Genomic DNA, 17,736 nt, shown 5'->3' on the forward strand with positions numbered 1-17,736 from the left:
GACGAGATCGGGCGTGTGGAGGGCGGTATGGCCGTAAGCCGAAGAAGGATGCGGAGAAAAGCCCTTTATAGATGTCGATCGTCACCACCATTAACGCCTGGGTGCACTTATACCCAGGAAACTTGATCTTTTCTCACATGTGAAAAGTACAGTGCTGAAGAACATAACTTTTCAGAATATATGTTCATCCGATGTCGCTGTGGGGGAACAGCAGCGCCTTCTGCTGTTTGTCAAGATAAAAAAGCTTACAGCACCTGGTGTTCCCAGGCGGTCTCCCATCCAAGTACTGACCAGGCCCGACCCTGCTTAGCTTCCGAGATCAGACGAGATCGGGCGTGTGGAGGGCGGTATGGCCGTAAGCCGAAGAAGGATGCGGAGAAAAGCCCTTTATAGATGTCGATCGTCACCACCATTAACGCCTGGGTGCACTTATACCCAGGAAACTTGATCTTTTCTCACATGTGAAAAGTACAGTGCTGAAGAACATAACTTTTCAGAATATATGTTCATCCGATGTCGCTGTGGGGGAACAGCAGCGCCTTCTGCTGTTTGTCGAGATAAAATAGCTTACAGCACCTGGTATTCCCAGGCGGTCTCCCATCCAAGTACTGACCAGGCCCGACCCTGCTTAGCTTCCGAGATCAGACGAGATCGGGCGTGTGGAGGGCGGTATGGCCGTAAGCCGAAGAAGGATGCGGAGAAAAGCCCTTTATAGATGTCGATCGTCACCACCATTAACGCCTGGGTGCACTTATACCCAGGAAACTTGATCTTTTCTCACATGTGAAAAGTACAGTGCTGAAGAACATAACTTTTCAGAATATATGTTCATCCGATGTCGCTGTGGGGGAACAGCAGCGCCTTCTGCTGTTTGTCGAGATAAAAAAGCTTACAGCACCTGGTATTCCCAGGCGGTCTCCCATCCAAGTACTGACCAGGCCCGACCCTGCTTAGCTTCCGAGATCAGACGAGATCGGGCGTGTGGAGGGCGGTATGGCCGTAAGCCGAAGAAGGATGCGGAGAAAAGCCCTTTATAGATGTCGATCGTCACCACCATTAACGCCTGGGTGCACTTATACCCAGGAAACTTGATCTTTTCTCACATGTGAAAAGTACAGTGCTGAAGAACATAACTTTTCAGAATATATGTTCATCCGATGTCGCTGTGGGGGAACAGCAGCACCTTCTGCTGTTTGTCGAGATAAAAAAGCTTACAGCACCTGGTATTCCCAGGCGGTCTCCCATCCAAGTACTTACCAGGCCCGACCCTGCTTAGCTTCCGAAATCAGACGAGATCGGGCGTGTGGAGGGCGGTATGGCCGTAAGCCGAAGAAGGATGCGGAGAAAAGCCCTTTATAGATGTCGATCGTCACCACCATTAACGCCTGGGTGCACTTATACCCAGGAAACTTGATCTTTTCTCACATGTGAAAAGTACAGTGCTGAAGAACATAACTTTTCAGAATATATGTTCATCCGATGTCGCTGTGGGGGAACAGCAGCACCTTCTGCTGTTTGTCGAGATAAAAAAGCTTACAGCACCTGGTATTCCCAGGCGGTCTCCCATCCAAGTACTGACCAGGCCCGACCCTGCTTAGCTTCCGAGATCAGACGAGATCGGGCGTGTGGAGGGCGGTATGGCCGTAAGCCGAAGAAGGATGCGGAGAAAAGCCCTTTATAGATGTCGATCGTCACCACCATTAACGCCTGGGTGCACTTATACCCAGGAAACTTGATCTTTTCTCACATGTGAAAAGTACAGTGCTGAAGAACATAACTTTTCAGAATATATGTTCATCCGATGTCGCTGTGGGGGAACAGCAGCACCTTCTGCTGTTTGTCGAGATAAAAAAGCTTACAGCACCTGGTATTCCCAGGCGGTCTCCCATCCAAGTACTGACCAGGCCCGACCCTGCTTAGCTTCCGAGATCAGACGAGATCGGGCGTGTGGAGGGCGGTATGGCCGTAAGCCGAAGAAGGATGCGGAGAAAAGCCCTTTATAGATGTCGATCGTCACCACCATTAACGCCTGGGTGCACTTATACCCAGGAAACTTGATCTTTTCTCACATGTGAAAAGTACAGTGCTGAAGAACATAACTTTTCAGAATATATGTTCATCCGATGTCGCTGTGGGGGAACAGCAGCACCTTCTGCTGTTTGTCGAGATAAAAAAGCTTACAGCACCTGGTATTCCCAGGCGGTCTCCCATCCAAGTACTTACCAGGCCCGACCCTGCTTAGCTTCCGAAATCAGACGAGATCGGGCGTGTGGAGGGCGGTATGGCCGTAAGCCGAAGAAGGATGCGGAGAAAAGCCCTTTATAGATGTCGATCGTCACCACCATTAACGCCTGGGTGCACTTATACCCAGGAAACTTGATCTTTTCTCACATGTGAAAAGTACAGTGCTGAAGAACATAACTTTTCAGAATATATGTTCATCCGATGTCGCTGTGGGGGAACAGCAGCACCTTCTGCTGTTTGTCGAGATAAAAAAGCTTACAGCACCTGGTATTCCCAGGCGGTCTCCCATCCAAGTACTGACCAGGCCCGACCCTGCTTAGCTTCCGAGATCAGACGAGATCGGGCGTGTGGAGGGCGGTATGGCCGTAAGCCGAAGAAGGATGCGGAGAAAAGCCCTTTATAGATGTCGATCGTCACCACCATTAACGCCTGGGTGCACTTATACCCAGGAAACTTGATCTTTTCTCACATGTGAAAAGTACAGTGCTGAAGAACATAACTTTTCAGAATATATGTTCATCCGATGTCGCTGTGGGGGAACAGCAGCACCTTCTGCTGTTTGTCGAGATAAAAAAGCTTACAGCACCTGGTATTCCCAGGCGGTCTCCCATCCAAGTACTGACCAGGCCCGACCCTGCTTAGCTTCCGAGATCAGACGAGATCGGGCGTGTGGAGGGCGGTATGGCCGTAAGCCGAAGAAGGATGCGGAGAAAAGCCCTTTATAGATGTCGATCGTCACCACCATTAACGCCTGGGTGCACTTATACCCAGGAAACTTGATCTTTTCTCACATGTGAAAAGTACAGTGCTGAAGAACATAACTTTTCAGAATATATGTTCATCCGATGTCGCTGTGGGGGAACAGCAGCGCCTTCTGCTGTTTGTCAAGATAAAAAAGCTTACAGCACCTGGTGTTCCCAGGCGGTCTCCCATCCAAGTACTGACCAGGCCCGACCCTGCTTAGCTTCCGAGATCAGACGAGATCGGGCGTGTGGAGGGCGGTATGGCCGTAAGCCGAAGAAGGATGCGGAGAAAAGCCCTTTATAGATGTCGATCGTCACCACCATTAACGCCTGGGTGCACTTATACCCAGGAAACTTGATCTTTTCTCACATGTGAAAAGTACAGTGCTGAAGAACATAACTTTTCAGAATATATGTTCATCCGATGTCGCTGTGGGGGAACAGCAGCGCCTTCTGCTGTTTGTCGAGATAAAAAAGCTTACAGCACCTGGTATTCCCAGGCGGTCTCCCATCCAAGTACTGACCAGGCCCGACCCTGCTTAGCTTCCGAGATCAGACGAGATCGGGCGGGTGGAGGGCGGTATGGCCGTAAGCCGAAGAAGGATGCGGAGAAAAGCCCTTTATAGATGTCGATCGTCACCACCATTAACGCCTGGGTGCACTTATACCCAGGAAACTTGATCTTTTCTCACATGTGAAAAGTACAGTGCTGAAGAACATAACTTTTCAGAATATATGTTCATCCGATGTCGCTGTGGGGGAACAGCAGCGCCTTCTGCTGTTTGTCGAGATAAAAAAGCTTACAGCACCTGGTATTCCCAGGCGGTCTCCCATCCAAGTACTGACCAGGCCCGACCCTGCTTAGCTTCCGAGATCAGACGAGATCGGGCGTGTGGAGGGCGGTATGGCCGTAAGCCGAAGAAGGATGCGGAGAAAAGCCCTTTATAGATGTCGATCGTCACCACCATTAACGCCTGGGTGCACTTATACCCAGGAAACTTGATCTTTTCTCACATGTGAAAAGTACAGTGCTGAAGAACATAACTTTTCAGAATATATGTTCATCCGATGTCGCTGTGGGGGAACAGCAGCGCCTTCTGCTGTTTGTCGAGATAAAATAGCTTACAGCACCTGGTATTCCCAGGCGGTCTCCCATCCAAGTACTGACCAGGCCCGACCCTGCTTAGCTTCCGAGATCAGACGAGATCGGGCGTGTGGAGGGCGGTATGGCCGTAAGCCGAAGAAGGATGCGGAGAAAAGCCCTTTATAGATGTCTATCGTCACCACCATTAACGCCTGGGTGCACTTATACCCAGGAAACTTGATCTTTTCTCACATGTGAAAAGTACAGTGCTGAAGAACATAACTTTTCAGAATATATATTCATCCGATGTCGCTGTGGGGGAACAGCAGCACCTTCTGCTGTTTGTCGAGATAAAAAAGCTTACAGCACCTGGTATTCCCAGGCGGTCTCCCATCCAAGTACTGACCAGGCCCGACCCTGCTTAGCTTCCGAGATCAGACGAGATCGGGCGTGTGGAGGGCGGTATGGCCGTAAGCCGAAGAAGGATGCGGAGAAAAGCCCTTTATAGATGTCGATCGTCACCACCATTAACGCCTGGGTGCACATATACCCAGGAAACTTGATCTTTTCTCACATGTGAAAAGTATAGTGCTGAGGAACATAACTTTTCAGAATATATATTCATCCGATGTCGCTGTGGGGGAACAGCAGCGCCTTCTGCTGTTTGTCGAGATAAAAAAGCTTACAGCACCTGGTATTCCCAGGCGGTCTCCCATCCAAGTACTGACCAGGCCCGACCCTGCTTAGCTTCCGAGATCAGACGAGATCGGGCGTGTGGAGGGCGGTATGGCCGTAAGCCGAAGAAGGATGCGGAGAAAAGCCCTTTATAGATGTCCATCGTCACCACCATTAACGCCTGGGTGCACTTATACCCAGGAAACTTGATCTTTTCTCACATGTGAAAAGTACAGTGCTGAAGAACATAACTTTTCAGAATATATGTTCATCCGATGTCGCTGTGGGGGAACAGCAGCGCCTTCTGCTGTTTGTCGAGATAAAATAGCTTACAGCACCTGGTATTCCCAGGCGGTCTCCCATCCAAGTACTGACCAGGCCCGACCCTGCTTAGCTTCCGAGATCAGACGAGATCGGGCGTGTGGAGGGCGGTATGGCCGTAAGCCGAAGAAGGATGCGGAGAAAAGCCCTTTATAGATGTCGATCGTCACCACCATTAACGCCTGGGTGCACTTATACCCAGGAAACTTGATCTTTTCTCACATGTGAAAAGTACAGTGCTGAAGAACATAACTTTTCAGAATATATGTTCATCCGATGTCGCTGTGGGGGAACAGCAGCGCCTTCTGCTGTTTGTCGAGATAAAAAAGCTTACAGCACCTGGTATTCCCAGGCGGTCTCCCATCCAAGTACTGACCAGGCCCGACCCTGCTTAGCTTCCGAGATCAGACGAGATCGGGCGGGTGGAGGGCGGTATGGCCGTAAGCCGAAGAAGGATGCGGAGAAAAGCCTTTTATAGATGTCGATCGTCACCACCATTAACGCCTGGGTGCACTTATACCCAGGAAACTTGATCTTTTCTCACATGTGAAAAGTACAGTGCTGAAGAACATAACTTTTCAGAATATATGTTCATCCGATGTCGCTGTGGGGGAACAGCAGCGCCTTCTGCTGTTTGTCGAGATAAAATAGCTTACAGCACCTGGTATTCCCAGGCGGTCTCCCATCCAAGTACTGACCAGGCCCGACCCTGCTTAGCTTCCGAGATCAGACGAGATCGGGCGTGTGGAGGGCGGTATGGCCGTAAGCCGAAGAAGGATGCGGAGAAAAGCCCTTTATAGATGTCGATCGTCACCACCATTAACGCCTGGGTGCACTTATACCCAGGAAACTTGATCTTTTCTCACATGTGAAAAGTACAGTGCTGAAGAACATAACTTTTCAGAATATATGTTCATCCGATGTCGCTGTGGGGGAACAGCAGCGCCTTCTGCTGTTTGTCGAGATAAAAAAGCTTACAGCACCTGGTATTCCCAGGCGGTCTCCCATCCAAGTACTGACCAGGCCCGACCCTGCTTAGCTTCCGAGATCAGACGAGATCGGGCGGGTGGAGGGCGGTATGGCCGTAAGCCGAAGAAGGATGCGGAGAAAAGCCCTTTATAGATGTCGATCGTCACCACCATTAACGCCTGGGTGCACTTATACCCAGGAAACTTGATCTTTTCTCACATGTGAAAAGTACAGTGCTGAAGAACATAACTTTTCAGAATATATGTTCATCCGATGTCGCTGTGGGGGAACAGCAGCGCCTTCTGCTGTTTGTCGAGATAAAAAAGCTTACAGCACCTGGTATTCCCAGGCGGTCTCCCATCCAAGTACTGACCAGGCCCGACCCTGCTTAGCTTCCGAGATCAGACGAGATCGGGCGTGTGGAGGGCGGTATGGCCGTAAGCCGAAGAAGGATGCGGAGAAAAGCCCTTTATAGATGTCGATCGTCACCACCATTAACGCCTGGGTGCACTTATACCCAGGAAACTTGATCTTTTCTCACATGTGAAAAGTACAGTGCTGAAGAACATAACTTTTCAGAATATATGTTCATCCGATGTCGCTGTGGGGGAACAGCAGCGCCTTCTGCTGTTTGTCGAGATAAAAAAGCTTACAGCACCTGGTATTCCCAGGCGGTCTCCCATCCAAGTACTGACCAGGCCCGACCCTGCTTAGCTTCCGAGATCAGACGAGATCGGGCGTGTGGAGGGCGGTATGGCCGTAAGCCGAAGAAGGATGCGGAGAAAAGCCCTTTATAGATGTCGATCGTCACCACCATTAACGCCTGGGTGCACTTATACCCAGGAAACTTGATCTTTTCTCACATGTGAAAAGTACAGTGCTGAAGAACATAACTTTTCAGAATATATGTTCATCCGATGTCGCTGTGGGGGAACAGCAGCACCTTCTGCTGTTTGTCGAGATAAAAAAGCTTACAGCACCTGGTATTCCCAGGCGGTCTCCCATCCAAGTACTTACCAGGCCCGACCCTGCTTAGCTTCCGAAATCAGACGAGATCGGGCGTGTGGAGGGCGGTATGGCCGTAAGCCGAAGAAGGATGCGGAGAAAAGCCCTTTATAGATGTCGATCGTCACCACCATTAACGCCTGGGTGCACTTATACCCAGGAAACTTGATCTTTTCTCACATGTGAAAAGTACAGTGCTGAAGAACATAACTTTTCAGAATATATGTTCATCCGATGTCGCTGTGGGGGAACAGCAGCGCCTTCTGCTGTTTGTCGAGATAAAAAAGCTTACAGCACCTGGTATTCCCAGGCGGTCTCCCATCCAAGTACTGACCAGGCCCGACCCTGCTTAGCTTCCGAGATCAGACGAGATCGGGCGTGTGGAGGGCGGTATGGCCGTAAGCCGAAGAAGGATGCGGAGAAAAGCCCTTTATAGATGTCGATCGTCACCACCATTAACGCCTGGGTGCACTTATACCCAGGAAACTTGATCTTTTCTCACATGTGAAAAGTACAGTGCTGAAGAACATAACTTTTCAGAATATATGTTCATCCGATGTCGCTGTGGGGGAACAGCAGCGCCTTCTGCTGTTTGTCGAGATAAAAAAGCTTACAGCACCTGGTATTCCCAGGCGGTCTCCCATCCAAGTACTGACCAGGCCCGACCCTGCTTAGCTTCCGAGATCAGACGAGATCGGGCGTGTGGAGGGCGGTATGGCCGTAAGCCGAAGAAGGATGCGGAGAAAAGCCCTTTATAGATGTCGATCGTCACCACCATTAACGCCTGGGTGCACTTATACCCAGGAAACTTGATCTTTTCTCACATGTGAAAAGTACAGTGCTGAAGAACATAACTTTTCAGAATATATGTTCATCCGATGTCGCTGTGGGGGAACAGCAGCGCCTTCTGCTGTTTGTCGAGATAAAAAAGCTTACAGCACCTGGTATTCCCAGGCGGTCTCCCATCCAAGTACTGACCAGGCCCGACCCTGCTTAGCTTCCGAGATCAGACGAGATCGGGCGTGTGGAGGGCGGTATGGCCGTAAGCCGAAGAAGGATGCGGAGAAAAGCCCTTTATAGATGTCGATCGTCACCACCATTAACGCCTGGGTGCACTTATACCCAGGAAACTTGATCTTTTCTCACATGTGAAAAGTACAGTGCTGAAGAACATAACTTTTCAGAATATATGTTCATCCGATGTCGCTGTGGGGGAACAGCAGCACCTTCTGCTGTTTGTCGAGATAAAAAAGCTTACAGCACCTGGTATTCCCAGGCGGTCTCCCATCCAAGTACTGACCAGGCCCGACCCTGCTTAGCTTCCGAGATCAGACGAGATCGGGCGTGTGGAGGGCGGTATGGCCGTAAGCCGAAGAAGGATGCGGAGAAAAGCCCTTTATAGATGTCGATCGTCACCACCATTAACGCCTGGGTGCACTTATACCCAGGAAACTTGATCTTTTCTCACATGTGAAAAGTACAGTGCTGAAGAACATAACTTTTCAGAATATATGTTCATCCGATGTCGCTGTGGGGGAACAGCAGCGCCTTCTGCTGTTTGTCGAGATAAAAAAGCTTACAGCACCTGGTATTCCCAGGCGGTCTCCCATCCAAGTACTGACCAGGCCCGACCCTGCTTAGCTTCCGAGATCAGACGAGATCGGGCGTGTGGAGGGCGGTATGGCCGTAAGCCGAAGAAGGATGCGGAGAAAAGCCCTTTATAGATGTCGATCGTCACCACCATTAACGCCTGGGTGCACTTATACCCAGGAAACTTGATCTTTTCTCACATGTGAAAAGTACAGTGCTGAAGAACATAACTTTTCAGAATATATGTTCATCCGATGTCGCTGTGGGGGAACAGCAGCACCTTCTGCTGTTTGTCGAGATAAAAAAGCTTACAGCACCTGGTATTCCCAGGCGGTCTCCCATCCAAGTACTTACCAGGCCCGACCCTGCTTAGCTTCCGAAATCAGACGAGATCGGGCGTGTGGAGGGCGGTATGGCCGTAAGCCGAAGAAGGATGCGGAGAAAAGCCCTTTATAGATGTCGATCGTCACCACCATTAACGCCTGGGTGCACTTATACCCAGGAAACTTGATCTTTTCTCACATGTGAAAAGTACAGTGCTGAAGAACATAACTTTTCAGAATATATGTTCATCCGATGTCGCTGTGGGGGAACAGCAGCACCTTCTGCTGTTTGTCGAGATAAAAAAGCTTACAGCACCTGGTATTCCCAGGCGGTCTCCCATCCAAGTACTGACCAGGCCCGACCCTGCTTAGCTTCCGAGATCAGACGAGATCGGGCGTGTGGAGGGCGGTATGGCCGTAAGCCGAAGAAGGATGCGGAGAAAAGCCCTTTATAGATGTCGATCGTCACCACCATTAACGCCTGGGTGCACTTATACCCAGGAAACTTGATCTTTTCTCACATGTGAAAAGTACAGTGCTGAAGAACATAACTTTTCAGAATATATGTTCATCCGATGTCGCTGTGGGGGAACAGCAGCACCTTCTGCTGTTTGTCGAGATAAAAAAGCTTACAGCACCTGGTATTCCCAGGCGGTCTCCCATCCAAGTACTGACCAGGCCCGACCCTGCTTAGCTTCCGAGATCAGACGAGATCGGGCGTGTGGAGGGCGGTATGGCCGTAAGCCGAAGAAGGATGCGGAGAAAAGCCCTTTATAGATGTCGATCGTCACCACCATTAACGCCTGGGTGCACTTATACCCAGGAAACTTGATCTTTTCTCACATGTGAAAAGTACAGTGCTGAAGAACATAACTTTTCAGAATATATGTTCATCCGATGTCGCTGTGGGGGAACAGCAGCGCCTTCTGCTGTTTGTCAAGATAAAAAAGCTTACAGCACCTGGTGTTCCCAGGCGGTCTCCCATCCAAGTACTGACCAGGCCCGACCCTGCTTAGCTTCCGAGATCAGACGAGATCGGGCGTGTGGAGGGCGGTATGGCCGTAAGCCGAAGAAGGATGCGGAGAAAAGCCCTTTATAGATGTCGATCGTCACCACCATTAACGCCTGGGTGCACTTATACCCAGGAAACTTGATCTTTTCTCACATGTGAAAAGTACAGTGCTGAAGAACATAACTTTTCAGAATATATGTTCATCCGATGTCGCTGTGGGGGAACAGCAGCGCCTTCTGCTGTTTGTCGAGATAAAAAAGCTTACAGCACCTGGTATTCCCAGGCGGTCTCCCATCCAAGTACTGACCAGGCCCGACCCTGCTTAGCTTCCGAGATCAGACGAGATCGGGCGGGTGGAGGGCGGTATGGCCGTAAGCCGAAGAAGGATGCGGAGAAAAGCCCTTTATAGATGTCGATCGTCACCACCATTAACGCCTGGGTGCACTTATACCCAGGAAACTTGATCTTTTCTCACATGTGAAAAGTACAGTGCTGAAGAACATAACTTTTCAGAATATATGTTCATCCGATGTCGCTGTGGGGGAACAGCAGCGCCTTCTGCTGTTTGTCGAGATAAAAAAGCTTACAGCACCTGGTATTCCCAGGCGGTCTCCCATCCAAGTACTGACCAGGCCCGACCCTGCTTAGCTTCCGAGATCAGACGAGATCGGGCGTGTGGAGGGCGGTATGGCCGTAAGCTGAAGAAGGATGCGGAGAAAAGCCCTTTATAGATGTCGATCGTCACCACCATTAACGCCTGGGTGCACTTATACCCAGGAAACTTGATCTTTTCTCACATGTGAAAAGTACAGTGCTGAAGAACATAACTTTTCAGAATATATGTTCATCCGATGTCGCTGTGGGGGAACAGCAGCGCCTTCTGCTGTTTGTCGAGATAAAAAAGCTTACAGCACCTGGTATTCCCAGGCGGTCTCCCATCCAAGTACTGACCAGGCCCGACCCTGCTTAGCTTCCGAGATCAGACGAGATCGGGCGTGTGGAGGGCGGTATGGCCGTAAGCCGAAGAAGGATGCGGAGAAAAGCCCTTTATAGATGTCGATCGTCACCACCATTAACGCCTGGGTGCACTTATACCCAGGAAACTTGATCTTTTCTCACATGTGAAAAGTACAGTGCTGAAGAACATAACTTTTCAGAATATATGTTCATCCGATGTCGCTGTGGGGGAACAGCAGCACCTTCTGCTGTTTGTCGAGATAAAAAAGCTTACAGCACCTGGTATTCCCAGGCGGTCTCCCATCCAAGTACTGACCAGGCCCGACCCTGCTTAGCTTCCGAGATCAGACGAGATCGGGCGTGTGGAGGGCGGTATGGCCGTAAGCCGAAGAAGGATGCGGAGAAAAGCCCTTTATAGATGTCGATCGTCACCACCATTAACGCCTGGGTGCACTTATACCCAGGAAACTTGATCTTTTCTCACATGTGAAAAGTACAGTGCTGAAGAACATAACTTTTCAGAATATATGTTCATCCGATGTCGCTGTGGGGGAACAGCAGCGCCTTCTGCTGTTTGTCAAGATAAAAAAGCTTACAGCACCTGGTGTTCCCAGGCGGTCTCCCATCCAAGTACTGACCAGGCCCGACCCTGCTTAGCTTCCGAGATCAGACGAGATCGGGCGTGTGGAGGGCGGTATGGCCGTAAGCCGAAGAAGGATGCGGAGAAAAGCCCTTTATAGATGTCGATCGTCACCACCATTAACGCCTGGGTGCACTTATACCCAGGAAACTTGATCTTTTCTCACATGTGAAAAGTACAGTGCTGAAGAACATAACTTTTCAGAATATATGTTCATCCGATGTCGCTGTGGGGGAACAGCAGCGCCTTCTGCTGTTTGTCGAGATAAAATAGCTTACAGCACCTGGTATTCCCAGGCGGTCTCCCATCCAAGTACTGACCAGGCCCGACCCTGCTTAGCTTCCGAGATCAGACGAGATCGGGCGTGTGGAGGGCGGTATGGCCGTAAGCCGAAGAAGGATGCGGAGAAAAGCCCTTTATAGATGTCGATCGTCACCACCATTAACGCCTGGGTGCACTTATACCCAGGAAACTTGATCTTTTCTCACATGTGAAAAGTACAGTGCTGAAGAACATAACTTTTCAGAATATATGTTCATCCGATGTCGCTGTGGGGGAACAGCAGCGCCTTCTGCTGTTTGTCGAGATAAAAAAGCTTACAGCACCTGGTATTCCCAGGCGGTCTCCCATCCAAGTACTGACCAGGCCCGACCCTGCTTAGCTTCCGAGATCAGACGAGATCGGGCGTGTGGAGGGCGGTATGGCCGTAAGCCGAAGAAGGATGCGGAGAAAAGCCCTTTATAGATGTCGATCGTCACCACCATTAACGCCTGGGTGCACTTATACCCAGGAAACTTGATCTTTTCTCACATGTGAAAAGTACAGTGCTGAAGAACATAACTTTTCAGAATATATGTTCATCCGATGTCGCTGTGGGGGAACAGCAGCACCTTCTGCTGTTTGTCGAGATAAAAAAGCTTACAGCACCTGGTATTCCCAGGCGGTCTCCCATCCAAGTACTTACCAGGCCCGACCCTGCTTAGCTTCCGAAATCAGACGAGATCGGGCGTGTGGAGGGCGGTATGGCCGTAAGCCGAAGAAGGATGCGGAGAAAAGCCCTTTATAGATGTCGATCGTCACCACCATTAACGCCTGGGTGCACTTATACCCAGGAAACTTGATCTTTTCTCACATGTGAAAAGTACAGTGCTGAAGAACATAACTTTTCAGAATATATGTTCATCCGATGTCGCTGTGGGGGAACAGCAGCACCTTCTGCTGTTTGTCGAGATAAAAAAGCTTACAGCACCTGGTATTCCCAGGCGGTCTCCCATCCAAGTACTGACCAGGCCCGACCCTGCTTAGCTTCCGAGATCAGACGAGATCGGGCGTGTGGAGGGCGGTATGGCCGTAAGCCGAAGAAGGATGCGGAGAAAAGCCCTTTATAGATGTCGATCGTCACCACCATTAACGCCTGGGTGCACTTATACCCAGGAAACTTGATCTTTTCTCACATGTGAAAAGTACAGTGCTGAAGAACATAACTTTTCAGAATATATGTTCATCCGATGTCGCTGTGGGGGAACAGCAGCACCTTCTGCTGTTTGTCGAGATAAAAAAGCTTACAGCACCTGGTATTCCCAGGCGGTCTCCCATCCAAGTACTGACCAGGCCCGACCCTGCTTAGCTTCCGAGATCAGACGAGATCGGGCGTGTGGAGGGCGGTATGGCCGTAAGCCGAAGAAGGATGCGGAGAAAAGCCCTTTATAGATGTCGATCGTCACCACCATTAACGCCTGGGTGCACTTATACCCAGGAAACTTGATCTTTTCTCACATGTGAAAAGTACAGTGCTGAAGAACATAACTTTTCAGAATATATGTTCATCCGATGTCGCTGTGGGGGAACAGCAGCGCCTTCTGCTGTTTGTCGAGATAAAATAGCTTACAGCACCTGGTATTCCCAGGCGGTCTCCCATCCAAGTACTGACCAGGCCCGACCCTGCTTAGCTTCCGAGATCAGACGAGATCGGGCGTGTGGAGGGCGGTATGGCCGTAAGCCGAAGAAGGATGCGGAGAAAAGCCCTTTATAGATGTCGATCGTCACCACCATTAACGCCTGGGTGCACTTATACCCAGGAAACTTGATCTTTTCTCACATGTGAAAAGTACAGTGCTGAAGAACATAACTTTTCAGAATATATGTTCATCCGATGTCGCTGTGGGGGAACAGCAGCGCCTTCTGCTGTTTGTCGAGATAAAAAAGCTTACAGCACCTGGTATTCCCAGGCGGTCTCCCATCCAAGTACTGACCAGGCCCGACCCTGCTTAGCTTCCGAGATCAGACGAGATCGGGCGTGTGGAGGGCGGTATGGCCGTAAGCCGAAGAAGGATGCGGAGAAAAGCCCTTTATAGATGTCGATCGTCACCACCATTAACGCCTGGGTGCACTTATACCCAGGAAACTTGATCTTTTCTCACATGTGAAAAGTACAGTGCTGAAGAACATAACTTTTCAGAATATATGTTCATCCGATGTCGCTGTGGGGGAACAGCAGCGCCTTCTGCTGTTTGTCGAGATAAAAAAGCTTACAGCACCTGGTATTCCCAGGCGGTCTCCCATCCAAGTACTGACCAGGCCCGACCCTGCTTAGCTTCCGAGATCAGACGAGATCGGGCGTGTGGAGGGCGGTATGGCCGTAAGCCGAAGAAGGATGCGGAGAAAAGCCCTTTATAGATGTCGATCGTCACCACCATTAACGCCTGGGTGCACTTATACCCAGGAAACTTGATCTTTTCTCACATGTGAAAAGTACAGTGCTGAAGAACATAACTTTTCAGAATATATGTTCATCCGATGTCGCTGTGGGGGAACAGCAGCGCCTTCTGCTGTTTGTCGAGATAAAAAAGCTTACAGCACCTGGTATTCCCAGGCGGTCTCCCATCCAAGTACTGACCAGGCCCGACCCTGCTTAGCTTCCGAGATCAGACGAGATCGGGCGTGTGGAGGGCGGTATGGCCGTAAGCCGAAGAAGGATGCGGAGAAAAGCCCTTTATAGATGTCGATCGTCACCACCATTAACGCCTGGGTGCACTTATACCCAGGAAACTTGATCTTTTCTCACATGTGAAAAGTACAGTGCTGAAGAACATAACTTTTCAGAATATATGTTCATCCGATGTCGCTGTGGGGGAACAGCAGCACCTTCTGCTGTTTGTCGAGATAAAAAAGCTTACAGCACCTGGTATTCCCAGGCGGTCTCCCATCCAAGTACTGACCAGGCCCGACCCTGCTTAGCTTCCGAGATCAGACGAGATCGGGCGTGTGGAGGGCGGTATGGCCGTAAGCCGAAGAAGGATGCGGAGAAAAGCCCTTTATAGATGTCGATCGTCACCACCATTAACGCCTGGGTGCACTTATACCCAGGAAACTTGATCTTTTCTCACATGTGAAAAGTACAGTGCTGAAGAACATAACTTTTCAGAATATATGTTCATCCGATGTCGCTGTGGGGGAACAGCAGCGCCTTCTGCTGTTTGTCGAGATAAAAAAGCTTACAGCACCTGGTATTCCCAGGCGGTCTCCCATCCAAGTACTGACCAGGCCCGACCCTGCTTAGCTTCCGAGATCAGACGAGATCGGGCGTGTGGAGGGCGGTATGGCCGTAAGCCGAAGAAGGATGCGGAGAAAAGCCCTTTATAGATGTCGATCGTCACCACCATTAACGCCTGGGTGCACTTATACCCAGGAAACTTGATCTTTTCTCACATGTGAAAAGTACAGTGCTGAAGAACATAACTTTTCAGAATATATGTTCATCCGATGTCGCTGTGGGGGAACAGCAGCACCTTCTGCTGTTTGTCGAGATAAAAAAGCTTACAGCACCTGGTATTCCCAGGCGGTCTCCCATCCAAGTACTTACCAGGCCCGACCCTGCTTAGCTTCCGAAATCAGACGAGATCGGGCGTGTGGAGGGCGGTATGGCCGTAAGCCGAAGAAGGATGCGGAGAAAAGCCCTTTATAGATGTCGATCGTCACCACCATTAACGCCTGGGTGCACTTATACCCAGGAAACTTGATCTTTTCTCACATGTGAAAAGTACAGTGCTGAAGAACATAACTTTTCAGAATATATGTTCATCCGATGTCGCTGTGGGGGAACAGCAGCACCTTCTGCTGTTTGTCGAGATAAAAAAGCTTACAGCACCTGGTATTCCCAGGCGGTCTCCCATCCAAGTACTGACCAGGCCCGACCCTGCTTAGCTTCCGAGATCAGACGAGATCGGGCATGTGGAGGGCGGTATGGCCGTAAGCCGAAGAAGGATGCGGAGAAAAGCCCTTTATAGATGTCGATCGTCACCACCATTAACGCCTGGGTGCACTTATACCCAGGAAACTTGATCTTTTCTCACATGTGAAAAGTACAGTGCTGAAGAACATAACTTTTCAGAATATATGTTCATCCGATGTCGCTGTGGGGGAACAGCAGCACCTTCTGCTGTTTGTCGAGATAAAAAAGCTTACAGCACCTGGTATTCCCAGGCGGTCTCCCATCCAAGTACTGACCAGGCCCGACCCTGCTTAGCTTCCGAGATCAGACGAGATCGGGCGTGTGGAGGGCGGTATGGCCGTAAGCCGAAGAAGGATGCGGAGAAAAGCCCTTTATAGATGTCGATCGTCACCACCATTAACGCCTGGGTGCACTTATACCCAGGAAACTTGATCTTTTCTCACATGTGAAAAGTACAGTGCTGAAGAACATAACTTTTCAGAATATATGTTCATCCGATGTCGCTGTGGGGGAACAGCAGCGCCTTCTGCTGTTTGTCAAGATAAAAAAGCTTACAGCACCTGGTGTTCCCAGGCGGTCTCCCATCCAAGTACTGACCAGGCCCGACCCTGCTTAGCTTCCGAGATCAGACGAGATCGGGCGTGTGGAGGGCGGTATGGCCGTAAGCCGAAGAAGGATGCGGAGAAAAGCCCTTTATAGATGTCGATCGTCACCACCATTAACGCCTGGGTGCACTTATACCCAGGAAACTTGATCTTTTCTCACATGTGAAAAGTACAGTGCTGAAGAACATAACTTTTCAGAATATATGTTCATCCGATGTCGCTGTGGGGGAACAGCAGCGCCTTCTGCTGTTTGTCGAGATAAAATAGCTTACAGCACCTGGTATTCCCAGGCGGTCTCCCATCCAAGTACTGACCAGGCCCGACCCTGCTTAGCTTCCGAGATCAGACGAGATCGGGCGTGTGGAGGGCGGTATGGCCGTAAGCCGAAGAAGGATGCGGAGAAAAGCCCTTTATAGATGTCGATCGTCACCACCATTAACGCCTGGGTGCACTTATACCCAGGAAACTTGATCTTTTCTCACATGTGAAAAGTACAGTGCTGAAGAACATAACTTTTCAGAATATATGTTCATCCGATGTCGCTGTGGGGGAACAGCAGCACCTTCTGCTGTTTGTCGAGATAAAAAAGCTTACAGCACCTGGTATTCCCAGGCGGTCTCCCATCCAAGTACTGACCAGGCCCGACCCTGCTTAGCTTCCGAGATCAGACGAGATCGGGCGTGTGGAGGGCGGTATGGCCGTAAGCCGAAGAAGGATGCGGAGAAAAGCCCTTTATAGATGTCGATCGTCACCACCATTAACGCCTGGGTGCACTTATACCCAGGAAACTTGATCTTTTCTCACATGTGAAAAGTACAGTGCTGAAGAACATAACTTTTCAGAATATATGTTCATCCGATGTCGCTGTGGGGGAACAGCAGCGCCTTCTGCTGTTTGTCGAGATAAAAAAGCTTACAGCACCTGGTATTCCCAGGCGGTCTCCCATCCAAGTACTGACCAGGCCCGACCCTGCTTAGCTTCCGAGATCAGACGAGATCGGGCGTGTGGAGGGCGGTATGGCCGTAAGCCGAAGAAGGATGCGGAGAAAAGCCCTTTATAGATGTCGATCGTCACCACCATTAACGCCTGGGTGCACTTATACCCAGGAAACTTGATCTTTTCTCACATGTGAAAAGTACAGTGCTGAAGAACATAACTTTTCAGAATATATGTTCATCCGATGTCGCTGTGGGGGAACAGCAGCGCCTTCTGCTGTTTGTCGAGATAAAAAAGCTTACAGCACCTGGTATTCCCAGGCGGTCTCCCATCCAAGTACTGACCAGGCCCGACCCTGCTTAGCTTCCGAGATCAGACGAGATCGGGCGTGTGGAGGGCGG

The sequence above is a fragment of the Eutrigla gurnardus genome (genome assembly GCF_963514095.1).
Source record: "Eutrigla gurnardus genome assembly, chromosome: 8".
Taxonomy (NCBI): Eukaryota; Metazoa; Chordata; class Actinopteri; order Perciformes; family Triglidae; genus Eutrigla; species Eutrigla gurnardus.